General features: G+C 31.5%; 1 long non-coding RNA gene across 1 annotated transcript; it reads left to right on the top strand.

Annotated features, from left to right (window-relative positions):
- The first annotated feature begins 3,094 nt into the window (after window positions 1-3,094).
- On the top strand, window positions 3,095-5,226 carry LOC128548292 (uncharacterized). Its single transcript, XR_008366921.1, has 3 exons — window positions 3,095-3,388; window positions 4,208-4,304; window positions 4,818-5,226. It is a non-coding gene; the product is annotated as an uncharacterized LOC128548292 (long non-coding RNA).
- The last annotated feature ends 2,012 nt before the right edge of the window (window positions 5,227-7,238 follow it).

Raw genomic sequence — 7,238 nt, forward strand, 5'->3', positions numbered from 1 at the left:
TGCAGCCTTTATTTAACCACAACATCCTTTGTACTTGGTTTGAAACACGAGTCCCTTCCAGATTGGTATTGGTATTTCAGGACCTGTTGCGGGACCTGTCTGGTTTAAGCAATAGAGATTCTTGGGCTGGAGGTTCAGGAAAGGGACTTCGGGTCTTGTATCATTTACTTGAGACCCTCGTTTAGATATGTGTCAGCAGAGACAAAGCCCAGTCCAGCAATAGACGCAGAAACTGTGTCCATCTGTTTGAAGTCTTCCCAGCTTCCTGGGTATCCCAGGTTTATCCTTGTGAAAGATGCAGAAGCTATGTCGATCCGTCCGCCAAACTTTCAAGAAAACCCAAGTTTCTCAGATTTGTATGTTTTGCTAGGTATCTTGACTGTGTTTTAGAAATATAGGTCAGAATGAGTATCCCATAGTACACATTAGTATGGTATTTTTTTCCAGGCATCCCGGAAGTTTATGAACTTGGGTCAGGGTATCCGATGACCTTAAGTTTTGTTATTATAAGACATGTGTGGAATAACTGCTTCAGTATAGTAATTAACCATCCATTGGGGAATCTCCTCTGTTTTAAGAAGGAAGTACTTGTGGTCTGCTTCGCATTAGATGTATAATTGTTATTGGCAAAATCTCCATGTTAATTATCCTGCAGGGTATCCCTGTTATGTCGGATTCTGCCAGGAATCCATTTGTAGCCTCCAAAGCCCTTATGACCCACTTTATAGAACAGGGCTGGGGGAGTGTAGTGAGAATGCTGTTAATGGTAACCAAGGTCACTGTCAGAGGTCACAGAAGAAACAGCAAATCAGCGATGAGGATCGACATCACATGGCTAGGAGGATCATTCGTTTACGAGGAGTATCTCCTCTCGACCAGACTCTACTGAATGCAGTTGTATTTATCATCAACATGATCAACAACCGAAATCTAAGGTCATCTGCCTTTTAGCGTTAGAAACCTCTTCCACCCCTAATAAGAGTGTCGACCCTGGTATAGTGAATACCATTTTCATTTCAAGCTCAATGTCACACTTAGTCATCAGAGGTCATACCTTAGGACTAATATTGCTTCGCATTGCGGAGTCTATTTTATTTAATTATACTAATAATAATTATGATATGCAGTCATACTGGTACATTCAAAGAGCTATATATTCTTAATATACATTTAAATAATATTTCTAATGAATTATAAAATCTATATACATTTATTTGATAATGTTTTTCATGTCTGGTGATGTTTATTTATAGTCCAATGTATAATTTTTTTAAAATCCTAACCATATAGGTAATACCAAAATTTTAAATATTTTTTCTTTAACACATATTTCGGAAAGGTAACGTATCATATGTGACGTATTGAATAAGTTAATTCTAGGGACAGTTTTATTATATATAAATTTAATTACTGAACTGTGTATTGGCCATTATCAGTATTTTACAACTTAAAAAATCATCATTGTTGATATATTTCTATGTTCTAGTAATTTAAAAAAAGTAACGTAAGTTACGGATAATACATAACATCTGTTCACTTAAAATGATGTGAACATATGATAATTTCAATTTTAAATACATAAACATATCTAAGTGTCTTGTTTATTACGATTAATTGTACAACAGGCATGTTTATAATATTAAATTAACATAAATGTGAATTAAATGAAAATTTGCATGGTAACGTATTTTAAATCTCCGTAACTCGTTAAAGCCCCAACGGAAACTTGCAAACTTTTGTCTGTGAATGCCAACTACCATAAGGTTTAAGAAAATCATAGTGTTGAAAATTCCCCCTGGGGGGGGGGGGGGAGCAGGGTCAATTGTCAGCTCAAGGTCTAAACCGTTGTTAGTTTAAACTGTTAAAAAGTAAATGGCAATGGGTAATGTGGTCTTGGTAAACCGGAAGTATTTTGTTTACCCTAATGGCACATTGATGGAAAGTAGAAATGATCAATGAATAATTTACAATCTGTGTTTTTGCTTCAGAGATTCAGACACTATTTCAGTGTTATAGTTCTTTAAAGTCCTGGAACATCAGGGGATTGCTAAGCCTTCACAGATATTAAAATATATGCTAAAGAATGTTTACATATAAAGCTGACATTACGGAATATATAAATGTTCTAACATTTTATACTCAGCAGATAACGATAGACACATACATTTGAGGTAAATAAAGTTTAGGATACCAGAATGTACTAAAGTTTATTTATTTATTTTTTTTAAATATGCATTGTTTTTCATTCTGTTCCTCAAAGTTATTTCAACCGTCAGTTTCAAACAGGCTTACAAAAGTGTCTCGCCTACTTTCCAGTAAAGTCACACACTATAGCCACATATTTATGTCATAACAAACAGTTAAGTTATGCCTAACATTGATGTATTTTTGTTCATATTTTGGCATTTGCAGCTCATATAATATTTAGTAGCAGTTAATAATTAGTTTCCAGCTGTTCGAGTAGTATACAATTTAAAACATTTGCAATTGTAATGCATCTGAAATTCCATTCAGCACGTAAATTTAGACATACTTATAATATAACTAATTTATTATCAGGCTTTTTCTCTTTTGCTTCACCTATATTCCAAATATGATATAGAAGTGTCACACAAAAAGGAACTAATGAATCTAAAGATAAAGATGAAATAAATACTCACTTACTTTTAATCAAAATACAAAAAAAAAAATTCGACAAATGTGTAATTTACACAAACATACCTCTTACAAAGTACGAAAGGTGAATTATATTTCTTAATAAGAATATAAGATTTATAATGAATTTAGAGTGTTTACGTAGTTTTCATAAACGATTTTCTCTGTTGTATCTTTTTCATATTTACTTTCATAGCCAGAGAGCATGGGCAACCGTCCAAATTAAACCCACTAACCTATTTCTTGAATTAACATCCGCCTTTCGCAATGTTTGATCCACTGTATACTTCATGTATTCACATGTTACACACGTTGATTAAACATTCTTTTCTCTCAAGAACGTGTTTCAGAAGAGAAACGGATTTAAGATATGTGACGCGCCATGACATTTTGGGTCCAAATTCGGCGTTACGTCATTTGAGAAAACATCGATTAAAGTTACGTTACCAAAAAAATGGTGGACGTTACCACGTGTTCGCGGCAATTGATGCATTTCTTGTTTTCAATAATACTCTACCTTGCCACAAGAAAAAAATGAAGTGACATTTATAAACATTTCCGTGTTTTGCAATTCCGTTTCTTTAAAATTTTTAAATGATTGATAATTTATCGCCCTTTGAATCGACACGCCATTTGTAAACATCGAAAGTCGCGGAGAAAATGGAACTACCAAAAACAATTATTTGATGATTTATTTCGATTGTATAAAGAATGACAGTTAGCGAATCTCAAGGTAAGTAAGTATTTAAGCGATATGTAGTGTTAAAAATATTGTTTGAGTTCATATCGACAGTTTTGTCCGATATCTTTTCCAAAAATAGCCCGGATTTGACACTAATGACAGATTCGAGGTAGATTTAGCGCAGTTCACATTTTATTTACAAGTGTCAATATATTGTAGACTATATTTTATTTACTAAATCTGCCATGAATTCAACTTTTTTTAAATCAGTTTTGACTCTTATTCAGTAGAATCTGTATGCAAGACAATTACAAGAAGTATTCAGTAGAATCAGTATGCAAGACAGTTACATGAAGACCTTGTGACTCTGGTGCCAGACAAAATTACAACAGTCAGTCATAATGTTTAGTTACATATTAAAGTTAAAGCCATTATCATATAAATATAGCCATGCCATGAAAGTGACTGATTAGGAATAGTTGAAACACATCTGTTGTCAGCTTCAACCACTAATTTCTTACATGTAATTTCAAATCAGTCCATACATAAAAATTCTACAAGGCATAAATATTGTTTTTACTTGGAAAGAGAAAGAGTTTTTTCCAAAGCTTTTCATGTAAGATTTGCATACTGTTCACTTGGCCATTATTTCTGGATTCCTCACCATTCTGTACTGTTCTTGGCAAGTGACTAAAACCCACTTAGTAAAATAAATAAACTTTAGATACATTTTGTTTTGGAAGCCTTGCCAGGAATTCAAACCTATTACTCTTTTTATAGAAGTCTTTGTGCTAAATATGTACTGAGCTAACTGCCCAGGGCATTTTTATCTCACATTTCAGCCTTTTTCAGTATTTTTTCATTTTACAGATCAACCACTGTGGATTGTTTGGCTTGATGCAATGACCTTAAACAGTGAAATGATTTTCCAGGAAGGTCTATACACAACAAGCTGGATTTTATGGGGGTTTGTAAATTTCTTCATATATTTTTACAGTTACTATACTGCTATTCTAAGAAAGATAAAGACATTAAAGTAGCATAAACATAAATGATCTATTTCATTCATAACATTTTAAGAGAAATGATTTTGATTATAGACTCATTCAACAAATATATGTAATATATTAAGAAGTGAATAAGTTATGACATACAATAATTGAATATATCATGTATGTATTTTTTCATATTTTTAAAATTATTTTTACAGTATTTGTGTTTACATTAAGTTTGATTGCATGAATTGTATGTCTAGTCTGTAGGAATCTTAGCTAGTTTATGTATTCTTGAAAAGCTACTTTTTCTGCATGAATACTGTAAGATTCTTGGATGAGTTTAAACTTATCAAATCTGCTTTCAGTCAGCTTTTAACAAAAAGACTCTCTTAAGCTTAAAAGTTGCTTTACAGTCTTATATTCTGTAACCTTATACTAATCTTATTAAAATGAAGTTCTAATGTTGATGAATTTTTGTTTTGCAGTGATGAAAGAACTATGAATATATAAATGGGAATGAAACAGAAGGAATTAATATGTTCTACTGATCATCCAGCTGTAATCATGCCTGTGGAATAGAGTGCATGTCACAAATACTGATATGAGCAAATAACTCCATATTGCACAAATAATGTCATGTTTCCTTCCCTCATGACCTGAAAAAGTTAAAAATTCTAGTTCAAATTACAGATGTGTTTCAAGAAAAAGCTGTGAAATTGTTTGAGAAGCACTATCCTAATTGTTCTAACAATACAGAATTTAACTTATAAATTTTCCAAAACTGCATGCATGAAATACTAAGACATGTCTGTTGAATGAATCCTAGTTGTTTCAAAACTACAACATGTGTGACATTAAAGCACAACCTTTGGACGAAACATTTTTACAATAAAAACTGCCAGTGTGAGTGTAGGAAGGATTTTTCCAGAAATGGCAGAAAACTACCAATATAGCAGAAAATATTTGTTACTGGCTGAATATAATATATTTTATTTCAAGAATTAATCATGTTAATCCATGGTTATAATTGTGTTAAAAGATATTTTTAAATGACATGACCTTTGCAGAAATAGCTATTTTTTTGCAAAACATTGTGAGTTGCCATGGTAACACAAATTTGACTTAAATTTAGATTTGTTTGATTATGTAAACAGCATGTGTCTTGTTTATATTCCGCTAATCAGACTGCAAGAAAATATCTTTTATGTGTAACCATCAACAAAACATATCATAACACATATCTGCCATAAAATGGCAGAGCTGTAATGCAGGTAGGCATATCAGGAAAATATGTAGTTCTGAAAGACAAGTTATATTACATAAAATGATGTTTTTTTTTTTTTTTTATAAATGATCATAATTGACCATTTGTGGTGTAAAACAAATGTATACTGAACAGATGCTAAATGAATGTTCTGATTCTTTCTGGAAAATTTACAAAAAGCTACTATTTTAAGAAAATAGTACATTGTTGCCATGGTAACATTGATTTAACTTTAATATTAAATTATTTTGGATATCATCATATGTAAACAACATCTTTCTTGTTTATATGTTATATATCTTAAGCTGTATTATGTTAGTGAATATATTTTCATATGTAATAATTGCATCAACAAAGCACTATGTTATTACACAAGCCTGCCTTAAAATGGCAATAGTTGTAACTGAGAGAGGTGTATCTGAAAATTATGTATTTCTCAAACCATATTACATTAATTTTCACAGAATGATGTCTACTCTCTTACTTTTAAATAAGAAAACAGACAGCTTTTGATGTAAATATATGGAAAAACACTTCCAATATTCAATTAATTACAAAGAAATTGCCAAAAATGTTAGTATTTTTGTAAGAAAATACCACATTGTTGCCATGGTAATGTTAGTATTTTTGTAAGAAAATACCACATCGTTGCCATGGTAATGATTCACTGATCAGTATATCTAAGTCTTTTGAAATTTTAGCAAACTCACAGTTAATAATAACAGTCTAATAATTTTCTTTCTTACTGTTTAATAGATAAGGTGTCTATAATAATAAGATTATTGTCCTAGTTTTTGGGATGTTGTCTAATTTGATATCAAATAAATTCTGTATCTTGTTCAAAAGAATGTCATAAAACAGTTGTCTGCAAACTGTTAGCACACTAGAAAAAGTTAATTGTGTATTTATTTCACATTCTATGTAATTTATTGCTAGATTCATCAAGAGACTGTTAAAAAAGAGGTTAAAACAACAGTGTTGCTATAGAAACGATTTTTAGAACATAAATATTTTTATACTACATGAAAGAAAGAGACAAAAGGAAATACATTCCATTAATTGCATGTTGCTTTTGTTATTTTATCATGTATTTTATCTTGATATTATTTAAATATGGAGTCATTTTTAAGATATACTGTCTCAATTTTGATACAGTTAGACAAAAACATGGTGTCCGAAAAGTGGTAATATCTCCATGACAACGACTGATTTTTGTTGCCAAACTGAAGATTTTTACTCAGAACGGGTCAGTCTGTCACATTAGCCCAAAACCGCATTTTTGACCAAAATTGCATTTGGACCCAAAATCTCATGCTCTGTCACATATACGCCTGGTTTAATTATAAATATCTTATAGTATATTACTGATCGGTCTGCCATATCAAGGTGTGCATGAATTGAATTCTTTGTAGTTCCCAAGTTCATTTTTGCATCTGAAACTTACCTTATTTAAGCTGGTGCACTAATTTTATAGCATTTTCTTCCCTTATAACAATTAATAGTTCTAAATGTACATAGGCTTGGCATGTACTTACACACATAAATTGTATATATGACAATGTAACAGGTAACAAGAGGTTGTTTCAAATGGACATTTGTAAGCGCATACTTCCGGACGTCAACGTACCTTTACATACCGCAC

Source organism: Mercenaria mercenaria, chromosome 14 (genome assembly GCF_021730395.1).
Source record: "Mercenaria mercenaria strain notata chromosome 14, MADL_Memer_1, whole genome shotgun sequence".
NCBI lineage: Eukaryota > Metazoa > Mollusca > Bivalvia > Venerida > Veneridae > Mercenaria > Mercenaria mercenaria.